We start from the raw sequence: 23,821 nt of genomic DNA on the forward strand, positions 1-23,821 counted from the left end.
GCGCGCCGGGGCGGGGCGGGGGGCGGGGCCCGCAGGCCCGAAACGCCGCGCCCGGTGGGCCAGGGGCGGAGCCTGGGCCTACCGAGCTGTTGGTCCCCGCTGCGCAGCGCGTCGGGCGGTTTGCTGGCCTTTCGTGCCGGGTCCGCTTCCCGGGTTGTCCCTTCCCCGTCTTGGTCAGTGCCCCAGCTTCTGCGTGTGCTCACCTCCTCCTGGACGGCAAGCCTATGGAACCAGGGGGCAGAGAGGTCTGCAGCCGACCTCTCTCTGGCTCGCCGCCTGGGGTCGGGGGTGGGGGTGGGGGACTCAGCCCCGCAGAAATCAGCCGGCTCTCCGCCCTCGTGCAAGCAGAGAATGCTAGAGCTCCCAGAAACGCCGAGTTGGGAGAGATTGTCTAAGTGCCACAAGCACTGCTTAAAAACCATGGAGGCCGCACCTACGGGGCAAAGTCTAACTCCTTTGACTGGCATCTGAGGCCCTTCACAAAGCCTTTGTTCCTCTCTCTCCACCCTCGTATCCTAGGCATCCTCAGACCTCAACTAGAGCCGTGGTTACCGAACTCTAGGGTATGTCAGAATCACCCGCAGGACTTAATAAAACAGATTGCTGGTCCCTACTCCCAGAGTTTCTGCTTGGTAGGTCAAGAGTGGGGCCCGAGAATTAGAGTTTTCAACAAGTGCCCAGGTAATGCTGATGCTACTAGTCTGGGAACACACTTGGAGAACCACCAGACTTTTGCGCGTGCCGTTGGCTGTGCCCAGCCCTAGCAGTTGCTCCCCTGCTCCTCGCCCCCTTCCCATCGGTGGCATCCTCCTAAGTGCTTACCCAGCACTGTCTGCATATCTGGTTGTGATTTCTCTGGAATCATGCCTTCTTCACCTTCGAATCCTTGGCCCGGTAATGGACACCCAGCAATGCTCAGTAAATGTTGCGAAAGAAAGATCCAATGAAGCCCAACTTCCTGTTCCATGAGCTGATCCTAGCATTTTTGGAGAGGCTGCTGTGTTCAGGCACCGCCATAGACAAGGCCTGAACCTCTGCAGCCCTCCCCTGAACCTGGCAGGTCTACTGAGAGAGGGAAAGGGAGAAGAGGGAGAGCAGTGCCCAGCATAGCCAGGTGCAACCCCAGCAGTGAAGCCGAGCTCCGTGAGAAGGAAGCAATAAAAAGAGCAAAGCAAAGGTTGAAAATTTATAATGAAGATTTTAAGAATCACTACACAGACGTCTGGAAAAAAATGTTTAAAAAAAAAAAAGAAAAGAAACAGCTTGAAAGTGATGGTAAAAGGGTTTGGAAGGTGCCTGGAGATAAGCTTGATGAGGAAATTCTAAGCTGTGATGAGTACAGGAGAGGCAGTTATTTGATGGTATTTAAATAAAACCTTCTTTAATCATCTCCTGCCCCTTTGGTGTTTGTAATCATTCTATTCTTCAGCGTTAGTTAAGTGGGAGAATTGTAAACAATGTTTCGGATGACAGTTTGGCTACTTAAGAGAAACTACACTTCAAGATTTGGGGAAACATCAGTTGGCATGCCAGCGATTGATATGTTAATTAAATATTGATCTGTGTGCTCATTAAATCAGGTACCCCAGGGGCTGTCTACCTGCCCATACTCCTCTGCACCCAACAACGAAAATAACTTGATTTTCCACTGATTGTATAAATAATATATACTCATTATATAACATTTAAAACATAGGGAACAAATAAGGAAAAAAGTAAAAGTCACCTGCAATCCCACTCCCTGAGATAATCATCATTAATATTTTGGTGATGATCCTTTCCGCATCTCTTTATGTGTATAGATTTTGCATGGACGGCATCACATTACACACATGGTTTTTAAATATAGAAACTTAATTTAAGTATTTCTCTCCCCTTTCCCTCCATGTTAACAGTCTGGCTTCCTTCCTACCTTCCTTCTTTCCTTTCTTCCTTCCACCTTTGTAACAATTCACATACACATACACACACACACACACACACACACACACACGGGTATTTTATTTACATACACTTTGTATCTTGCTTTTCTCCCTTGACCATAAATACATAGTAGAAATTCCCCCAGAACGGATGGGACAGGTCTAACCCATTCTTTTTTAATGGCTGCATAGTATGCCACTCCTTTCTTGAATGGGCATTCACTTGGCTTCCAGTTTTTGTGACTACCACAAGGCTATCATAACATGGTTCTACACTTATCCCTATGCACCAATGTGTTCATTTCTGTGGTAGAGTTTCCCAGGAATGGGATTACTGGGGAAAGGGGAATTTTAAATGGTAATAGCTATTGCCAGATTGTGTTTTCAAAGACAATTTCAAATTTTCTGACAGCAATGTATGAGAGTATGGTTTTCCTGCATCCCTTCTAACAGCAGTTGTTATCACCGTTGAATTTCTGCTGATCTGATAGGTGAGAAATGAATGCCTTGGTTTTTAATTTGTGATTTTCTGCTGGGGAGTGTCTCCGTTGGTTTCCTGACTGGGTTTTCTTTTCCCAGAATTGCCTCTTCATAAGCTTATCTATTGCTATTGCATTATTTGTCTTTTTCTTGTCAATTTTAAGACTTTTTTTCATCCTTTTGAAATTGAAAGTTTTCTTCAATTTATCACTGCATTTTGACTTTTTAAGGTCTTTTAAAATTTTTAAACTTTTTTTGGAATCAATTATGTTCCTCTTGTTTTATGTCTTCTCATTTTCTCTTCTGGTTAGGTAGATCTCCCTGATCCTTGATGAGATATATGGTCTCATATATTTTCTCCTACAATATTTATTTTACATCTTACATTTAAGTCTGTAATCCACCTGAAATTTTCTGTGTGTATGGTACGAGGTAGAGGTGCGGAGTCCTGACTTAGTACTTATTCCCTGTCACTCTATCAGTACCCACTTAGATTTTACTATTTTTTAAAAGGAATTGGTTTTTGGGAATTCCCTAGTGGTCCACTGGTTAGGACTCCATGCTTTCGCTGTGGGCGGCCCAGGGAACTAAGATTCCACAAGCCATGCGGTACAGCCAAAAAAATTAAAAATTAGGACTTCCCTGGTGGCGCAGTGATTAAGAGTCCGCCTGTCAATGCAGGAGACACGGGTTCGAGCCCTGGTCTGGGAAGATCCCACGTGCCGCGGAGCAAATAAGCCCGTGTGCCACAACTACCGAGCCTGCGCTCTAGAGCCCGCAAGCCACAACTACTGAAGCCCACGTGCCACAACTACTAAAACCCGCGTGCCTAGAGCCTGTGCTCCACAACAAGAGAGGCCACTGCAATGCGAAGCCCACGCACTGCAGTGAAGAGTAGATCCTGCTCGCTGCAACTAGAGAAAGCCCACACGCAGCAATGAAGACCCAACGCAGCCAAAATTTAAAAAATTAAAAACAAATTTAAAAAATGGAATAAATTGGTTATTGACGTATAACATGCCTTGACTGATTTAGATTTGACCATATAAAATGCAAGGCTCATTGCTCCCCACTGTCTCCTCTTCCCTCAGGTTCCCCTATAACTTCCACTGTGCTTCTTTTTCTTTTATTGTAGGAAGTCTTGAAAATACAAAATGGCTCCTCAGAAAATCAGAGCGGGAAAGCATTTTTTAGTTTTAAGTGGGCTGCTTCTGTGATGTGTCCTTTCTCATGTGACGACATTATCCTAACCTTAGTTTTAGGAGAAATATTATGATATGTGAGTGCTGAATGTTTTCAAATGTTTCCAGTGTTTTCAGCAGCTAGAGTCCAAACTTGGCTCAGGACCAGATGACAGGGAGGCTCCTGCAGTAAGGTCTCCAGGTTGTGCTTCCCAAGCATCTCCGCAGGCCCTGTCTTCTTGCCTTTATCTAATTTCTGCTTCTGTGTCCAGTTCTTTGGATCGACACTTCACTGGGCTGTCTGTCTGCTGGGCCTGGTCCTGGCTTTACCCCTACATGCAACATTTGGGACATCCTTTGCCAGCTCACACCCAACCCAGCTCTGGATTCCTGGGCCTCCCCTTGTCAGGTATTAAGTTCCAACATCTATTGAAATGATCATATAGGTTTTTCCAATGTGAGATGATGGATTATTATTTTATATATATATATATATATATATATATATATTTTTTTTTTTTTCTGTACGTGGGCCTCTCACTGTTGTGGCCTCTTCCGTTGTGGAGCACAGGCTCCGGACGCGCAGGCTCAGCAGCCATGGCTCACGGACCCAGCCGCTCCGCGGCATGTGGGATCTTCCCAGACCAGGGCACGAACCCGTGTCCCCTGCATCGGCAGGTGGACTCTCAACCACTGCACCACCAGGGAAGCCCTGGATTATTTTTTAAATAATTTCCACATATTAAAACGTTTTTGCATCCCTTAGAGTAAATGTAACTTGGTCTTAGTAGGTTTTTAAAAAGTTGTAGTGTAGGTTGAATTTAACTTGCTAGTATTTTATTTAGGATTTTTACATCTATTTTATAACAGAGATCAACCTGTACCAGAGGCTGCAAACTGGTGACTCATGGGACTTGTTTATGTGACCAGCACAGGATTTTGAAGCATTTGGTTTTGAATTCTTGAATAAGAGGTGCACACTCTTCAGTTCCTGTAGCTCCCACTTTCCCCAGTCATTTCACACACCAGTCAACTTCACCCATTTATAGTTTCTGGAGCTTACAGACACTTGAGTTTGCAATCCCTGGTCTATGGCTTTCTTTACTTTTTTTTTTTTTTTGTAGACTTAAGAATCAGAGTTTACATCACAAATTGAGGAGCATTATTTCTTTTTTTTGGGGGGAGGGGTACGCAGGCCTCTTACTGTCGTGGCCTCTCCCGTTGCGGAGCACAGCCTCCAGACGCTCAGGCCCAGCGGCCATGGCTCACGGGCCCAGCCACTCCGCGGCATGTGGGATCTTCCCGGACCGGGGCACGAACCCGTGTCCCCTGCATCGGCAGGCGGACTCTCAACCACTGCGCCACCAGGGAAGCCCGGAGCATTATTTCTTTATTCTGTGTTTTGAAATAATTTATACAACAATAGGAATTGTTGTACATAACAACAATAGACACTCCTGTTCCTTCACCATTAGAAAAGTCTTGTCAACAAAAGCACAGAACCCAAGAGTCTTTTAGGGAGCTTTCTTCAGTAACTTCTTTTTTTTTTTTTTTCCTTTTCTTTTTGGTTATTGATCTATTCAGAATTTTGTGCTTCTTTTTTGGGTCAATATTGAAATTTATGAATCTTTTTCTGGAGAAGAATTTAAATGCTCCACTATATCTTTGTTATTTTTCTTTCTCCATTATTTTGTATATATTGCGTGTCAACAGTATGGATTATTCCAAAATGAAAAAGCTCTTTCATTTTTCTATTTAGCCAGCTGAGAGCCCATATGCAGTACTATCTTTCTCTTTGGTCCTCTGAGTCGTCTAAAAAGCCTGTGGTGGACACATGCAGTTCACAAAGGAGGTGTCAGTTAGGCTCCCAGCTCCAAGCAGGGGAGTAGGAAAGCACTTTGAGTAGAACATTCTGCTCCTGCAAATCATCTTACTGCCACATGAGGTCTCTGTAGGAAGCTGGTCTGTAAATAGAAGTTGTCCAGATGGGGTTCTACTGGTCTGGTCCACATCCCTGCCCAGCCCCCTAAGCCCAGACAAAATGCCCATTACTTGGACTCCCAGGGTTGCAGTCTCAGTGTTCTGCTCTTTCACCCCCGAAATGTATCTGCGGGTATGTTTCCATTGTAAGTAGAAGCGTCATCTCCAAGAAGAAGGCTGGAAAGTTCATGTTTTGACATACGCTCTGTATGCTCCAAACATACAACAATGAGAGAAAAAGTTTCAAAAGACATTAATACGACATAAACAGGCCAAAAAATAGGATAAACATCTCAGCAGACAAGAAGGAAAACTAACTGGTGTTGAGTAAGGCCAAAGCCAAAAGCCTGTGGGGTAGTGGGAGCTAAAATATTGCACATGGAAGAGAGGATAGAGCCAGACTCTCGGCTGAAACCAGGGACTGGAGTGAGGCCACCTTACTTGTGAAAGGAGGCTGAAAAAAAGGACAACTGACCTATGGAGAAAACTGTAAGCCTAAGGAGGCAGCAGAGGAATGACAGCCTCACAACCAAGAAGTGAGTCAACCCTGTGACTGAGTCTGCAAGACCCCCAAATCAATGAAGAGCACAAGTTCACAGTGGCCATCAAAAGACCAGATCTGGACTCATTTTGTGGATATGACCATAAAATTAAATCCACCAGACAAGAAAGAAGAAAGAAAAACAGAGCACAAAGCAAAATCAAAAGCTCCCAGCCATAATGAACCTGTAAACCAAAATCCCAAAGCATATGAGCAAATGAAGAAATCAAATACCATAAAAGACAACCAACTCAACATGTGAAATACGAGCTCACAGATGAAATTGACTTTTTGGACTAACCTAGCAAAGATTTGAAAATAAGGATGCTCAAAGAGATAAATGAAGACAACATTTGACAAGAAAATATGAGTCCATGCAGATGAAATGAACATATAGATACAAAATATAAGCAATTATAAATCTCAGAAATAAAAGTATAGTCATGAAATAAAAAATATCTCAAAAGATGGGATGAATTTTATACTGGATATAGTTGAAGATAAAAGCAGTGAATTGGAAGATAGTTCTAAAGAATCTACACAGAATGCAGCAAGGAGAAATAAAGAGATTAAAAATAAGAGAAAGCAGTTCAAAGGGCAGGAGAATAGCTTGAGAGACCCCGAAATATGTCCAATAGGACTTGCAGAAGAAAAGAATAAAGAAAATGTCAGTGAAGTAACATGGAAGGTATGATAGCTGAGATTATTCCAGAATTATAGAAAAAAATAATTACATACAATAGAATTTTTATTTTTTACCCAATATGATAATGTGTGTCTTCCTAAGTGTGTTTAAGGAGTTAACATTTATTGCTATTAATTATTTATTTGGACTTTCTTTTACTATTATGCTATATTTTCTGCCCATCATCCTTTTTCTCCACTTTTTTTCTCCTTTTCTACCTTCTGTTGAATTGATAAAATCTTCCATTTTCTGTTTCTCTCTGCAGTACCAGGGTTGACACAGCTTTTGTCAACTTACTTGATGCCTTCTGCTTTTTTATATCTTCTTGTGTTTTAGTCACCTCCTGTTCACCCCATTGGTGAGGGAAGGATTACCATTCATGGCTGAACACATGACACCCAATTCTGGGCAGTTTTATTAGTCACATATGCTTACTGTCCAGGGGAGGAGGGCACAGCACACTATGCAGGGCCATATGGGGGTTACACTCAGAAACAGAGCGAACAACCAGGGGCTGTGGGAGGCAAGCATTATAGTATCAAAAAGGGTGAGATAAACCCTGGTTTTCATGGGAGGATGTTATTGGCTTATTTGAATAATTGTGCAGGTTAGAGCGAACTGAAACCCAAGGACCTTCTCCTGGTCCCCTTGATAAGGAGGGTTATTCGGCTAGGGGACCTTACTGGAGGGAGGAGAGTAGGGAAGAGAACTTACAGTTAGGCCATTCAAGGCCCTCCCAGTTTCACCACGTATCAAAGCAACACTTAATATTGGGTCTTACAACTTCTCTGGTGGTGCAGTCGTTAAGAATCTGCCTGCCAATGCAGGGGACACAGATTCAAGCCCTGGTCTGGGAAGATCCCACATGCCGCGGAGCAGCAAAGCCCATGCACCACAACTACTGAGCCTGAGCTCTAGAGCCCACGAGCCTAGAGCCTGTGCTCTGCAATAAAGAGAAGCCACCACAATGAGAAGCTCGCACACTGCAGCAAAGAGTAGCCCCTGCTTGCTGCAACTAGAGGAAGCCCGCGCACAGCAACGAAGACCCAACACAGCCAAAAATTAATTAATTAATTAATTTAAAAAATATATTGGGCCTTAGTTTTAGGCCTAACACATTTTGCTCTTAATTTTCTTTTTAGCCTGTAATCCTTAATAATTTAGAAAGCAAGAATTAGAATTCTTTATTAATTCTACTCTTATTTACCGTAAAGGTTTTCAGAGGTTTTTGATATGATAGTCATTGATCATAGTCCTTATAGAACTATATTTTTTGCTCCCTGTTGTGGAAAATAAATTTGCCCCCACCCAGTCCCACTTTTTCTTAATTTTTTCTGAGATTGTAAACTTCATCATTTTAATTTATAATAGCTAATATCTTTGAAGGAAAAATACTTTTTTGAATCTTCAATTTGAAACTATTAAAAATATCATTATTTAGAGTAATGCGTATGTATTAACTTTAAGTTATATAACTAAACTTATAACGTGAAGTCTTAAGTTAAGTTTAATGCCCTTGAACAAGAGGATAATTTTTTAATGGGATTAAAAATTTCAAAGTAAGGCATATTTACTGCAACAAGTCAGTTGAAAAGTGTTTCAGAGCAGCCAGTGATCTCCCTTTCTTTCCTTACTGCTCCCACCCTTCAGAATTAACCAGCCTTCACAATTTGCTTTTTTCCTTCCACATCTTTCTCTCTGCTCACATAAATACATGCAGATGTAAACCCTTTAATAAGTTCCCCCTCTATGCTTTGCAGAAATGGGATGATAGCTAATTTATTAGAAATAGCAACATGATGGTTGTTGCTTTAGCATGTTACTAACAACTACTTTTGTTAGTTGTTACCATAACTTATTAAACCATTAACTTGTTGTTGGACATGTCAGTCATTGTTAGTTATTTTGCCACTATACATATTGCTGCAAGAAGCATCATAGTTCATATATCTTTATATACTGGTGTCTTTGTTTTTGGATTTCCAAGATTGAGGTGAGTATGCACATTTTAATTTTTTAAAGATATTGCCAAAAAAGATGGTAGAATCACATTTTCACATTGTTTTGGAGAATATATCAAAGTTTTTTCCCTGAACCTCTAAGCAGGTGCTTCAAGTTGGATTTTTTTTTCTCATTTATAAGTTTTTGTATCTGATTTTTTTCCTGTGTCCTAGCATACATTTTCAAGAAGAGTATGTGATTTATTCAAGAAGAGTACTCAGAGGGATTTTTTTTTTAACAACTTCCACACCTGAGAAGGTCTTTTTGTTGTCTTCGTCATGAATGACAACATGGCTTTTCCTTTAGGTTTTTCTAGATCAGTGTATTTCAAACTATAGGTCACAACCCACTCCATTTAATAGATTGTGAGTGCATTTTAAAAAATATATAAAATGATACAGACAAGGATAGAAAACATTAAAGTGCATTGAATGTAGTAAAGGTAATTATCATGCATCGTGAATGTCCGGAGATCTAAGAAAATTTAAATATTTTATATCCTTTATCCTGTTAAAATATTATATATAATATTTATATATATTAACAAAATAAAATGTTTTTCTAACAAGTTGAGGTTAAAAAATTGACATTTATCAATACTTCTCTGGATGTTGTGAGAAATCGGAGATCATTTTAATTTAGGCTCTTTGTTTTTATTTCCCATTTGTCTATAAGATCCTTATTTACCACCCCTCGCCCCAATTTAAACTTCTTTTAAAAAATATTTTTAAATAGACATAGTGTTTTAAAAAACAAACAAACAACAGAGCTAAGGATATGAAAAGAAAAGTAAAATCTCTCTCTCCCCCTTCAGAAATTTCCTGTTCCAAGGGTGTGTTTGTATGTGTGTGTGTGTGTGTGTGTGTTCCAGAAATTTTCTTAACTTTTTTTACTTTGAGAATTCCACCATGGTGTGTCTAAATGTGGTCCTCTTTTCATAAACTTTCCTCAGGACTCAGAACATACTCTCATTTTCAACTGAGTTCTTTCTGTGTACCAGAAAAGTTTCCTCTTCCCATGTCTTTGATTACTGCTGTTGCTATATCTATTCTTTTCTCTCCAGAATTCCTATTACCCCCAGGTTATATCTCCTGTGTCTGACTGCCTGCCTCTTTCCTTTTCATCTCTTTACCATTTTACCCTTGACCATGTTAATTTTATTTTCTCCAGTGTCTTGTCTGCTACTTACAGCCTTCATCGTGGGTTTTAACCCAGCTATTGTGGTTTCTGTCTCCCTGCTGTACTTCCTGTTCTCAGATTTCTGCCTCTTTATTCTGATATTTTTTACTTTCTAGATCTTTTCCAGAGTTCTCTGGAATCTTATTGAGAAGTTGAAACAGATATTCAGATGTTTTTAAAAAAACTTGCTCTGGGACTTTCCTGGTGGCGCAGTGGTTGAGAGTCCGCCTGCCGATGCAGGGGACATGGGTTCATGCCCCGGTCCGGTCCGGAGCCTGTGCTCCGCAACGGGAGAGGCCACAGCAGTGAGACCCACGTACTGTAAAAAAAAAAAACTTGCTCTGCAGTAAATCTTATTTTTTTTCCCCCAGGGGAGGCAGCTTCCTCAAACCTTCGGGGAATATTTAGCTTTTGAGCTGCAGAATCTTCCCAGATCCTACGAGGTTTCTTTGCCTCATCCTTACAGAGGAAAGTCTGTCTGCCCAGTGTGGCTGTGAAGGTGGAATCTTGATTTCCTTTGTTTCATTTTTCCATGTGGGATGATATTAGGAGGTGGCGGGGGCAGTGTCTGCCACTCATTCTCAGAGGAATCTGATGGGTGAATGTGGCTCGGCTCCTTCTCAGGGTGTTTTCTGGGCTGCTCTTTGCCTGGCAATAATTGGTTTGGCCCTGCAGGGAGCAGTGTGTCAGGGCCTGATGGCAAAGTCTAGCTTGGATGTGAATGACTGGGGAGCCCGTTTGCCTAAGGAGCTAATGCCACATTCTCCGGTCCTCTTTGTCACTGAGAAACATGACCGTTTCATATCCACTTGTTTAATTCCTGTGACCTTTTCTTCAAATGACCTTGTACTTAGGACGGGAAGAAATGGATACCATGTTTTTTGCCTATCCAACAATGAATCATGTTATGTGGAAGAGTTCCTGCCTGAATCTTTCCCAGAGGGTCATTCAGGCTCAGATCAAAGGAATGAAGGAAAATTGACAGGGCACACAGTGGGAATGATCATTTCAGATGTCAGAAGCTCTGGAGGAGTGGGAGAAAGCGGGAGCTGAGCTACCACTCCTGGAGACTCAGTGCCTCCTCCATTGATGGATTTTTAGAAAAGGGGAAAAATGGAGTCTTACTGCTTTTAGATTCTCAAGAAGACATAACCACTGCAAATAAGTTAATAAAAGGCTTTAGGGAATTCCTGGCAGGGTGCTGGCATACTTTTCTGCTTCATGGAACTACCAGCTGCTTCTCAGGGCTTCTGGGTGGCTGAGCCCAGGTGTGACCAGCCAGGTACCCAGCGTGCACTTGGGGTGTTGTGAAAGCTGCAGGGAAGCACTCTCACTCCATCATCCCCTTGGGTCACCCTGGCCTCCAGCCCTTGCCTGCTGAACGGGGGTGGGCGGGGGGAATCCCGGGGCAGCCAGCATCTCTTACTTTGTCCCAAACCCATGGTCCCTAATGGATGGGGTAGCAGGCTGCCTTTTCTCAATGATGCCCTCTGTTTGGCCCCTCAGAGTGCGGTCTGGCAGAAAGTCCTCAGGTTCCCTTGGTGTGGATGGCTAACGTCTGGGGCTGATGCAAGTTTTTGCCTTTGCTGATGGCCATTTCAGGGGTGTTCTGTTCACAGGAGGGAGGGGAGGCCAAGAATGTTATCCAGATAGCACTGTGTATGCTACCCTCCTGCAGGAATTTCCAGCTAAGTTCTGCTCATTTATTCACAGTTCTTGTGTCTACCTTAATACTTGAAAACAAGGAAACTCATTTCTTTCCTACTCATTCTACATTCCAGGCTTTTTGGATCCCTTTTTCCCCAATGACTGGGATACAATTTCCTGTTGATTAAAGACACTGAAAATAGCGTCAGATGGAAGAGACACAGGCCTGGGTAACTGGTGAACACTACCCGGGCCCTCCCTTCTGCAGGCAGAAGTGATTGTATGTCCTCCCTCCACCTGCCGGCCCCCCGCACCCGGCCTGCATTCCTCACTCATTTGTCGACACATGATCCACTCTTGGTCTGCTCTGATTTTAAAAGGTTTCCTTCTCCCCTTTGATTTCTGACTGTGAAAACAAAGAGTCATCTTCTGTGCTTTTATTGATAACATTTTAATAATTATCATAGAGAGGTTAAAAGAGCTAAAGGCATTATTCCCAGGTCATCAAGTGTCCCCGGGGTGTGTGCACCAGAGGAGATGATGCAGCACTTCACAACAGGAAGGCCCAGGGCAGGGCTGTAACGGGGTGTCGTGGAGGCCTGGAGGCCTTGTGAAACCTTGATGGCCAGACCTGAAAACATTGCCTTTTGAAAAGTAGAAGCAGTTGAGTTGGACACTTGAATTCACCTTTGTGCCAAGGCTGATTGATATTCTGGGCAAAACACCAAGAGGAGATCTGAGTTACATGGATGACCATGGATGACCAGCAAATTTCCACTTGTCCTTCCAGGGGAGGCCTCGTGAGTCACTGACCAATCCATGCCCAGAGTGAAGTAGGTGGTCTGCTTCCAAATGTTAATGAGGTGCACGTTTGCGTAGAGCTGAACCTCAGTTTCTCAGAATGGATTTTGATGGTCTGTGTCTTGTGTGTGTGTGTGTGTGTGTGTGCGCGCGCGCGCGTGCGTGTGGTTCATACGCCCACAGATCAGGGCACCGGCACTCTGAGGAAGCTCACAGGCCTGGCCCTGTCTTCACTCTGACTGACTGAAAAGAAACTGGCCTGGCTTTGGAAGGGCTTGACTTTAACCAGACTGCTAATGCCCTCACAGAGCAGTCTTCAACCCTAATGACCATCACTAGGAAATGTCCTAAAGTTGGAGAATTCTGTCTGGGTTGGCTGGGGCTAAGGGCCAGACCATACGCCTGTGGGGGTCTCCCCTGAGGAGGTCAACAGTTCTACCATCAGGCAGGCTGGGAAGAGCCAGACCCCATCATAGAATACCAGAGCCTCAGAGTTAGGCCTAAAGCTGGGAGGAGGGAAACCTCTCCTGTCTGGGGTTGGTGGTTGTCGTACCTGGACTCCAAGCAGGGAGGATATTCAACATTTAACATCCAGTGGATTTTAATTGAGCACCAGATTTCTAAAAGTTGGGATACAGTGGTGAATGGAACAAAGCCCTTGTCCTCATGGGGCTTACAGTCTACTGAAGGAGATACATGATACACAAGCAAAAATAAATGGACAAGAGCAATTCAGATAGTGATAGGTCTTATAAGCATCATAAAACAGGCTGAGGTGCCAGTGAGGAGCTGGGGCCTCCTGTAGGTGGTGTGCTTAGAGGAGGTCTCCTGCAGCAACATTAGGAAAGGCAGTAAAGATCAGAAGAAGCCAGCCAGGCAGCAAAGATCCTGAAGGTGAGTGTCCCAGGATGAGCAAAATTCTGCGGCGGAATGAGCCTGCTTCATGGTTGGAACAGAATGAAGGCTCAAGGGGCTACAGGTTGATGAGCAAAGAGAGGAAATGAGGCAGGAGTGGTGGCCAAGGTCAGGCCATGCACCTGAGCGCAGCTGCCCTGCCAGTGCTAGGCATGAGGAGGGTTAGCTTGAGGGAGGCTAGGGACAGGCTGTCACAGAGCAGGCAGTAGGCGGATAGAGAGAGCAGAGCAGAAATAGGGGCAGAAGGCCAGCTGAGGTGGCAAGGGGCACAGGATGGCATAAGGAAACACTCAACATCCCCTGTGGATCCCCAGAGTATTTGGGAAGGATGGACCTCCTATTGTTGAGTGGGACGGGAACTGGAGCCCCTGTGACTTGTGCCCATTTTGTAGGCCCAGGCTGCTGAGGCCAGTGCGTGCTCATAACACAGCTATGATCCCACATCCTCATGCAGTGCATGTCCTGGCTGAGCCTAGCTGAGCTGTAAAACTGGTGGACTGGTATCCCTGTGGGCTCTGTCTGAAAGGATACACATGGGGCCATGGGCTTTGGTGCTGAAGGAGGAGAAAGGAGGGTTTCTTGGATTCACTTTTTTCCCATTCAGTCTACAAAGTTTCTTAAGCGTCTATTATTTGCTGGGTACTCTTCTGGGCAATAAAGATACAATGGGGGATGAAACAGGCAAAAAAATCCCTGCCCTCATGGAACACACACACACACACACACACACACACACACACACACACACACGAAAATTCAGGAGAGGGAGGAAGTGAGAGAGGAGGAGAGGAGAAGGAATGGAGTGGCCATGTGTCCCAGCCCAGCAGGAGGAACTGGTCTGGGAACTTGGTGGAGACAGGTGCCAGGGCCAGACAGACAGGGCCAGACAGGGCCAGAAGCTCAAGGTTGTGGGGAGACTCTGGATACCTCTCTGCCCCTCTGAAGTCCAGGTGACAGGACATGGTGTGGAGCTGGAGGGGGGCATTCTCCCTCCACTCCTCCATCCCCTGGTTTCCAGCTGTCATTGCCTGAGGGCTCTGGGGTCCCCAGCAAAGACCACCTGGCTGAGGGCACCAGGAAAGGCCTCAGTTACCACAGAGCCCAGAAGCAGCACAGTTCTGGGCCCCCAATGAGGAGGCATGTGGGCAGTGGCTGGCTGCGGAGGAGGCCGAGAGGGAGGCTTGTCCTTGGGCACAGAGAGGCCCCTCATTCAGAGACTCTGGGGAAGGGGTGGCCAAGCCTCTGAGGTGCTGCTGGCCAGAGCAAAGAGCTTTTGTGGTTTGGGCATTAATGATAATGTGGCCTCATTTGTACCCACAGGCTATTGAGGCCAGGAGCCTGGGGACTGAGAGATGTGGATGCCCCTTCAAACCAGGATCCTCTAAACACCTGCTAATTATAGATGGAGAGAAACAGATGCTCTGTTATACATATTCCTTTATGTTAAAATGAGGGATTTATTGCATGTATTTGTTACATGCTCTTTTCTGAAGCATTCAAGCAATTTATTGGGAAGTATATTAAACTGTTTAAATATTAGACAATAAAATAAATCTCTCCTTCTGGGTAAGCAGTCTTCCCCTGCTGTGACTTGGCTTCACAATTTCAGTTGACTGCAGCTGCTGACTTCAGGGAAGCATATCAGAGTTGCCAGCTGGTTTTGAGTTGATGTCATGCCTGTGGCTGCATCTTGTGATTTACATGTTTGCAGAAATACTCCATAGAAACTGTTTAGAGTCACAGAAAGATAGACAAAATGAAAAGGCAGAGGACTTTGTACCAGATGAAGGAACAAGATAAAACCCCAGAAAAACAACTAAATGAAGTGGAGATAGGCAACCTTTCAGAAAAAGAATTCAGAATAATGATAGTGAAGATGATCCAGGACCTCAGAAAAAGAAAGGAGGCAAAGATCCAGAAGATGCAAGAAATGTTTAAAAAAGACCTAGAAGAATTAAAGAACAAACAAACAGAGATGAACAATACAATAATTGAAATGAAAAATACACTAGAAGGAATCAATAGCAGAATAACTGAGGCAGAAGAATGGATAAGTGATCTGGAAGACAGAATGGTGGATTTCACTGTCGCAGAACAGAAAAGAAAAAAGAATGAAAAGAAATGAAGACAGCCTAAGAGACCTCTGGGACAACATTAAATGCAACAACATTCGCATTATAGGGGTCCCAGAAGGAGAAGAGAGAGAGAAAGGACCCAAGAAAATATTTGAAGAGATTATAGTCGAAAACTTCCCTAACATGGGAAAGGAAATAGCCACCCAAGTCCAGGAAGCTCAGAGAGTCCCAGGCAGGACAAACCCAAGGAGAAACACACCGAGACACATAGTAATCAAATTGACAAAAATTAAAGACAAGGAAAAATTATTGAATGCAACAAGGGAAAAACGACAAATAACATACAAGGGAACCCATAAGGTTAACAGCTGGTTTCTCAGCAGAAACTCTACAAGCCAGAAGGGAGTGGCATGATATAGTTAAAGTGATGAAAGGGAAGAACGTACAACCAAGATTACTCTACCCAGCAAGGATCTCATACAGATTCAATGGAGAAATCAAAAGCTTTACAGACAAGCAAAAGCTAAGAGAATTCAGCACCACCAAACCAGCTCTACAACAAATGCTAAAGGAACTTCTCTAAGTGGGAAACACAAGAGAAGAAAAGGACCTACAAAAACAAACCCATAACAATTAAGAAAATGGTCATAGGAACATACATATGATAATTACCTTAAACATGAATGGATTAAATGCTCCAACCAAAAGACACAGGCTCACTGAATGGATACAAAAACAAAACCCATATATATGCTGTCTACAAGAGACCCACTTCAGACCTAGGGACACATACAGACTGAAAGTGAGGGGATAGAAAAAGATATTCTATGTAAATGGAAATCAAAAGAAAGCTGGAGTAGCAATACTTATATCAGATAAAATAGACCTTAAAATAAAGAATGCTACAAGAGACAAGGAAGGACACTACATAATGATCAAGGGATCAATCCAAGAAGAAGATATAACGATTATAAATACATATGCACCCAACATAGGAGCACCTCAATACATAAGGCAACTGCTAACAGCTATAAAAGAGGAAATTGACAGGAGCACAATAATAGTGGGGGACTTTAACACCTCACTTACACCAATGGACAGATCATCCAAACAGAAAATTAATAAGGAAAAACAAGCTTTCAATGACACAATAGACCATATAGATTTAATTGATATTTATAGGACATTCCATCCAAAAGCAGCAGATTACACTTTCTTCATAAGCACACATGGAACATTCTCCAGGATAGATCACATATTGGGTCACAAATCAAGCCTCAGTAAATTTAAGAAAATTGAAATCATATCAAGCATCTTTTCTGACCACAACGTTATGAGATTAGAAATCAATTACAGGGAAAGAAATGTAAAAAACACAAACACATGGAGGCTAAACAATATGTTACTAAATCAAGAGATCACTGAAGAAATCAAAGAGGAAATCAAAAAATACCTAGAGACAAATGACAATGAAAACACAATGAACCAAAACTTATCGGATGCAGCAAAAGCAGTTCTAAGAGGGAAGTTTATAGCAATACAAGCCTACCTCAAGAAACAAGGAAAATCTCAAACAATCTAACCTTACACCTAAAGAAACTAGAGGAAGAAGAACAAACAAAACCCAAAGTTAGTAGAAGGAAAGAAATCATAAAGATCAGAGCAGAAATAAATGAAATAGAAACAAAGAAAGCAATAGCAAAGATCAATAAAACTAAAAGCTGGTTCTTTGAGAAGATAAACCAAATTGATAAACCATTAACCAGACTCATCAAGAAAAAGAGGGAGAGGACTCAGATCAATAAAATTAGATGTGAAAAAGGAGAAGTTACAACAGACACCACAGAACTACAAAGCATCCTAAGAGACTACTACAAGCAGCTCTGTGCCCATAAAATGTACAACCTAGAAGAAATGGACAAATTCTTAACCTTCCAAGACTGAACCAGGAAGATATAGAAAATATGAACAGACCAATCACAAGTAATACAATTGAAACTGTGATTAAAAAGCTTCCAACAAACAAAAGTCCAGGACCAGATGGCTTCACAGGTGAATTCTATCACACATTTAGAGAAGAGCTAACACCCATCCTTCTCAAACTCTTCCAAAAAATTGCAGAGGAGGGAACACTCCCAAACTCATTCTATGAGGCCACCATCACCCTGATACCAAAACCAGACAAAGATACTAAAAAAACCGAAAATTACAGACCAATATCACTGACGAATATAGATGCAAAAATCCTCAACAAAATACTAGCAAACAGAATCCAACAACACATTAAAAGGATCATACACCATGATACATGATACATCCAGGGATGCAAGGATTCTTCAATATATGCAAATCAATCAATGTGATATACCATATTAACAAATTGAAGAAGAAAAACCACATGATCATCTCAATAGATGCAGAAAAAGCTTTTGACAAAATGCAACACCCATTTATGATAAAAAGTCTCCAGAAAGTGGGCATAGAGGGAACCTACCTCAACATAATAAAGGCCATATATGACAAACCCACAGCAAACATCATTCTCAATGGTGAAAAACTGAAAGCATTTCCTCTAAGATCAGGAACAAAACAAGGATGCCCACTCTCACCACTACCATTCAACATAGTTTTGGAAGTCCTAGCCACGGCAATCAGAGAAGAAAAAGAAATAAAAGGAATACAAATTGGAAAAGAAGTAAAATTGTCACTGTTTGCAGATGACATGATACTATACATAGAGAATCCTAAAGATGCCACCAGAAAACTACTAGAGCTAATCAATGAATTTGGTAAAGTTGCAGGATACAAAATTAATGCACAGAAATCTCTTGCATTCCTATACACTAATGATGAAAAATCTGAAAGAGAAATTAAGGAAACGCTCCCATTTACCATTGCAACAGAAAGAACAAAATACCTAGGAATAAACCTACCTAGGGTGACAAAAGACCTGTATGCAGAAAACTATAAGACACTGATGAAAGAAATTAAAGATGATACAAATAGATGGAGAGATTGGATTCTTCCAATCCATGTTCTTGGATTGGAAGAATCAATATTGTGAAAATGACTATACTACCCAAAGCAATCTACAGATTCAATGCAATCCCTATCAAATTACCAATGGCATTTTTTACAGAACTAGAACAAAAAATCTTAAAATTTGTATGGAGACACAAAAGACCCCGAATAGCCAAAGCAGCCTTGAGGGAAAATGGAGCTGGAGGAGTCAGACTCCCTGACTTCAGACTATACTACAAAGCTACAGTAATCAAGACAATATGGTACTGGCACAAAAACAGAAATATAGATCAATGGAACAGGATAGAAAGCCCAGAGATAAACCCATGCACCTATGGTCAACTAATCTATGACAAGGAGGCAAGGATATACAATGGAGAAAAGACAGTCTCTTCAATAAGTGGTGCTGGGAAAACTGGACAACTACATGTAAAAGAATGAAATTAGAACACTCCCTAACACCATACACAAAAATAAACTAAAAATGGATTAGAGACCTAAATTTAAGACTGGACACTATAAAACTCTTAGAGGAAAACACAGGAAGAACACTCTTTTACATAAATCACAGCAAGATCTTTTTTTTTTTTTTTTTTTTTGCGGTACGTGGGCCTCTCACTGCCACGGCCTCTCCCGTTGCGGAGCACAGGCTCCGGACGTGCAGTTCCAGCGGCCACGGTCCACGGACCTAGCCGCTCCACGGCATGTGGGATCCTCCCGGACTGGGGCATGAACCTGTGTCCCCTGCATTGGCAGGCAGACTCTCAACCACTGTGCCATCAGGGAAGCCCACAAGATCTTTTTTGATCCACCTCCTAGACTAATGGAAATAAAAACAAAAATAAACAAATGGGACCTAATGAAAGTTGAAAAGCTTTTGCAAAGCAAAGGAAACTACAAACAAGACGAAAAAACAACCCTCAGAATGGGAGCAAATATTTGCAAACAAATCAACGGACAAAGGATTAATCTCCAAAATATATAAACAGCTCATGCAGCTCAATATTAAAAAAACAAACAACCCAATCCAAAACTAGGCAGAAGACCTAAATAGACATTTCCCCAAAGAAGACACACAGATGGCCAAGCAGCACATGAAAATCTGCTCAACATCACTAATTATTAGAGAAATGCAAATCAAAACTACAATGAGGTATCACTTCACACCAGTTAGAATGGGCATCATCAGAAAATCTACAAACAACAAATGCTGGAGAGGGTGTGGAGAAAAGGGAACCCTCTTGCACTGTTGGTGGGAATGTAAATTGGTACAGCCACTATGGAGAACAGTATGGAGGTTCCTTAAAAAACTAAAAGTAGAAATAACACATGACCCTGCAATCCCACTACTGGGCATATACCCAGAGAAAACCATAATTCAAAAAGACACATGCATCCCAATGTTCCCTGCAGGAGTATTTACAATAGCCGGGTCATGGAAGCAACCTAAATGCCCATCAACAGATGAATGGATAAAGAAGATGTGGTACATATATACAGTGGAATATTAGCCATTGAGAGGAACGAAATTGGGTCATTTGTAGAGACGTGGATGGATCTAGAGACTGTCATACAGAGTGAAGTAAGTCAGAAAGAGAAAAACAAATATCGTATATTAACACATAGATGTGGAACCTGGAAAAATGGTACAGATGAACCGGTTTGCAGGGAAGAAATAGAGACACAGATGTAGAGGACAAATGTATGGACACCAAGGGGGGAAAGCAGCAGAGGGGTGGGGATGGTGGTGGTATGAATTGGGAGACTGAGACTGACATATATACACTAATATGTATAAAATGGATGACTAATGAGAACCTGCTGTATGAAAAAATAAATTAAATAAAATTCAAAAAAAAAAGAGAAACTTTTGGGGCTGATAAACAGTATTTTAAAATTTGCACCCCAGGGCATTGCCCACTCTGGCAGGAGTGGGGATAATTTACATCTTGCCTCTTATGTAAGGCATCACTTACAGAAAACTGAGTTAACTGGTATCACTTTTCTTATTAATGCCAAGGGTTTACCCCAGGCAACTGCCGTGCTGGCCTTCCTCTTAATCTGGCTCTACCAAGAGATGTTTGGGTTATACTCGGAAATAATTAATTCTGGTTTAAGCTAAAGTTAAGTATAATCCTTCAAATTTGAAACGGTGGGAAGGTAAAACCGTCTTCAGACAATCAACTCTACAGTCAGAACCTCCAGAATGTTATAGAAAAATTTACTCCTTTTTCCATTGAAGCCAACCCTGTGGGCATCCGAAATCTCGCCCTCTCTGGTTTCTCCTTGTTTTCTTCCTCTCCCTCCACCGTCTGTCTCCAGCCAGCCTCTGGGTCATTTCATCCATTTGCTTCTGATTATTCTCTCAATGGTAGTGGAGGTATTTTGTGTGTAAGGGAGATGGTTTTACTTCCCTTCAAGGGAAACATTGACCAGTCAAACAATTCTTTCTCTTGTTAAAATGGATCATTTCTTTTTTTAAAAAATTTATTTATTTATCTACTTATTTTTGGCTGTGTTGGGTCTTCGTTGCTGCGCGCAGGCTTTCTCTAGTTGCGAACAGTGGGGGCTACTCTTCATTGCGGTGCGCAGGCTTCTCGTTGTGGTGGCTTCTCTTGTTGCAGAGCACAGGCTCTAGGTGTGTGGGCTTCAGTCGTTGTGGCAGAGGGGCTCAGTAGTTGTGGCTTGCGGGCTCTAGAGTGCAGGCTCATTAGCTGTGGTGCATGGGCTTAGTTGCTCCGTGGCATGTGAGATCTTCCCTGACCAGGGCTCGAACCCGTGTCCCCTCATTGGCAGGAGGATTCTTAACCACTGCGCCACCAGGGAAGTCCTAAAATGGATCATTTCTTGCAGCATAAGTTCCCTGGGTTATTCTGCTAACAAAGTGTATGTCACTTCTCTTTTACCAAAATACTTTCTTTTAGATCCTAGCTTGGCATGGAGCCAAAGATGGAGAGGCACGATGCCCTTCCTTGGAGGGTAGGAGGAGAAAAGCTCAACCTGTCACAGAAGGAGAAACTGCTGAGCACTGCACTGTCCTAAAGGGAGGCAGGTCACCCGGAGAGTTAATGAGCAACCTGTTTGAAAGTGTTCAGTGAAGGCTGGTTAATTACCTTTTTGGTGAGAACCTGGACAAAACGATCTCTCAACTCTGTCTTAGAAGTACAAATCTAGGGAAATTTTTCTGGGCTACTGGTTTCCAAAAATAACTTGTCACTCTAGTGGACCTCTGCTGTTTCTGCTGTTGAGCTCCCTCTGGCCTGGGCAGGATTGGCTACACCCCACCCCTGGGGTGGGGGTTGGGGGGGTCTCACTGATCACATTAACACGTGATACAAAATTTTCACACTTTGTGCCCCCTCCGTGGGTCCATCCACAGGTCTTTCCCCCAGACTTCCTTTTTTCCTAATTTTACAGTGTTTCTCCTTCTAGGTCCTTGACCACTTGCCACTACCCTTGAGTCCATGTACATTCTTACTTCAGGTCACTCTGTTTGTACACAAAGTGGACAACTAGAGTTACCCCTGAAGCTGAGATTTCTCCCCCTTGCTCTTCCAGGGCCACTCCTGCCTGCAGCTATAGGGCAGCAGTGGTCCATTCACCCACATAACAAGCCAACTCATCCACGAACCAAACTTGGTCTTTTTCTTCCTCCATCAGCTGGTTATAAGCCCTGCAGCCTCCACCCCAAGGTGGCTATAGATGCCATCTAAGGGGGAGGTACAACTCAGCAGTGGCAGGTGACAGAGAGGTCAGACTGGGGTACTAAATGGGAGAAATGATGAAGACCGCCCTTTAGGTCTTTCCTGGTGGCATTAATCTCTGCCATTCTCCCCAGGGTAAGATACGGTCTTTGGTTGGCTGGGTGGAGGCAGTTTGAGAGGTTTCTCTTTCTTCTGCCTCATTATCATGGCCCTTAACCCACAGGGCAAGGAAAAGATTCGAGGATTCTGCCAACTCTCAGCTGTGCCTGTCCCAATTATAGATTAAGAGACCAGGAAAATGACTACAGGTGGGTCTATGGACCTGGAGGACCCACTGTAAAGCTGGCCATGGGTGAGGACCACACTTATTACCAGACCCCATATGTCTCCACTCCAACAAGGGGCCATGATGATGCTTCAGATCCCTGGGTGTCAATGTCAACTTGGACTTTGTGTCCAACAGTTCTCAAAAAAGGTCCAGGTCGTCCTCTTTCCCCAGTGCATGATCGCTGAAGTAATCACCCAAGGTCTTCCTGGGGAGGGGCTAGGGGAACCTTACTCTGCACATTTGCCAGGAGATGAGGGTCCTTCTTGTTCAGCAGCTTCTAGGTCTTAGCTTAAGTTGGGAGCTGGACAAGGGATCATGGCTTTTTATTGGGGTGGCTGATTTAAAAAAAAATAAGGTAAAAAATGTTCTTTCTGGCTATACGTCTATCTTGCCTCCAGGAATACCACGTCCTATTAACCATTTCTATGGCTTTCTGAGAGTCAGGGCCTCTGGCTGCCTCTCTGACCTTGTTGTTCATTATGAGAATCATGGCCACTTCTGACAGGTAAGTACTACCGCCTGGCCTCTATTATTCTAGATTCCTCTTATCCCCATTACTATCAGGGAGCCCCGATCTATAACAGCATCTCCCACCCTCAGCCCTGGCCTATGGAGGATACATCCAGCATGAACACAGTCAGCTGGGGAGTCTGCAGACCCCCGCAGGATAACCCTGTCTACAGGCCCTCTCCTTTGAGCCGTTTGACCCCTTTATCTACCACCGGCCACGGCAGTTTGGGCTTTTTTACTTCACTTAGCGTGGGCCATTGCCGTTCACAGGCTTCCAAGAGCTGGCTATCCTAACACCTTCTCCTGGGGTTCTTGCCAGGGATTGAAGTGCTGTATCATAGGAGACTGCTCCGTATTAATAAATTTTCTCTAAGCAAACTTTATATTCTGCCCCCTTGATCTTCATCCTCAGGATCCAGTCCCATATTTGCTCTCTGACTCTTGCTGGTACCTGTCGGCAAGTTCCTGTAACACTTCCCGGGCTGGATGTTGTTGTGACTTAACTCTAGTTCTTTGTGTTGTGGGCAGGAGGGGGATGTCTCCTTTCTTACAAAGCAGAGGATCCTGTATCACTTTCAAGCAAGAGGGAGCTTTAGCCCTTAACATGGAGGAGGGGGCACTTCTGCAGGTCTAGAGGATTCGGTGGAATCTGGAGATTCAAGAATTTTGAGTGCATTGACCCAGATGTTCCCATTCCAAGTCTGAGTCCTGCTCCTTCTGTATCAGGGCATGACCTTGGCAGACCAGACTTGTCTTCATTGAGAATTTGACCTCCTTCCCTCCATTCCTCTTATAGTTAAGAGGAATGGTCCTCATCCCAGCTTTTTCTGCCCTCCAGCTGCAGAAGATGA

This window comes from Lagenorhynchus albirostris, chromosome 20 (genome assembly GCF_949774975.1).
Source record: "Lagenorhynchus albirostris chromosome 20, mLagAlb1.1, whole genome shotgun sequence".
Classification (NCBI taxonomy): domain Eukaryota; kingdom Metazoa; phylum Chordata; class Mammalia; order Artiodactyla; family Delphinidae; genus Lagenorhynchus; species Lagenorhynchus albirostris.